The 1149-nt window shown below is 42.5% G+C and overlaps 1 pseudogene; it reads left to right on the forward strand.

The window, feature by feature from the left end:
* Positions 1-248: 248 nt before the first annotated feature.
* Positions 249-367, forward strand: LOC129537289 (5S ribosomal RNA; annotated as a pseudogene).
* Positions 368-1149: the final 782 nt, after the last annotated feature.

Here is a 1149-nt window from a genome sequence, read left to right on the forward strand (position 1 = left end):
ATCAGTCCTTCCAATGAATATTCAGGACTGATTTCCTTTAGGACGGACTGGTTGGATCTCCTTGCAGTCCAAGGGACTCTCAAAAGTCTTCTCTAACAACACAGTTCAAAAGCATCAATTCTTCAGCGTATAGCTTTCTTCATAGCCCAAATCTCACATCCATACATGACTACTGGAAAAACCATAGCCTTGACTAGACGGACCTTTGTTGGCAAAGTAACATCTCTGCTTTTTAATATGCTGTCTAGGTTGGTCACATACCACCCTGAACGTGCCCCGATCTCATCTGATCTCGGAAGCTAAGCAGGGTCGGGCCTGGTTAGTACTTGGATGGGAGACCGCCTGGGAATACCGGGTGCTGTAGGCTTTTGGGGCTTCCCTGGTGGCTCAGAGGGAGCCTGCAATGCGGGAGACCTGGGTTCAATCCCTGGGTCAGGAAGATCCCCTGGAGAAGGAAATGGCAACCCACTCCAGTACTCTTGCCTGGAAAATCCCATGGACGGAGAAGCCTGATAGGCTATAGTCCACAGGGTCGCAAAGAGTCGGACACAACTGAGCGACTTCACTTTTCTCTTTCTTTTCTAGGTTGGTCATAACTTTACTTCCAAGGAGCAAGTATCTTTTAATTTCATGTCTGCAGTCACTATCTGCAGTGATTTTGGAGCCCAAAAAAATAAAGTCTGTTTCCACTGTTTCCCCATCTATTTGCCATGAAATGATAGGACCAGATGCCATGATCTTAGTTTTCTCAAAGTTAAGTTTTAAGCCAACTTTTTCACTCTCCTCTTTCACTTTGATCAAGAGGCTCTTTAGTTCTTCTCTTTCTGTGTAACCTCCAGGAAAACTAAGCCATCAGTCTCTACTTCCCATTCTACAATGTGTGGGAAATAATGACACCTATTTTATAGGGTTGTTGTAAGGATTAAATGAGCAAATACATATAAAGCACTTAGAACTGTACCCACACACAGGGAACAGTGAGTGGGTAAATTTTAGCTATTATGATTTAATACATTCTTTTTCTGTTTAAACTGTGGTTGGTTTCTATAGTTTGCAACTCCAGTACCATGTCAGATCTATTCAGATGCTCTTATTTTTTCTAACTTGATGGATGTGAAATCGTATCTTATCAATTTTATTGCATATTCC

This window comes from Moschus berezovskii, chromosome 6 (assembly GCF_049115385.1).
Source record: "Moschus berezovskii isolate FMDL1 chromosome 6, NW_MosBer_1.0, whole genome shotgun sequence".
NCBI lineage: Eukaryota > Metazoa > Chordata > Mammalia > Artiodactyla > Moschidae > Moschus > Moschus berezovskii.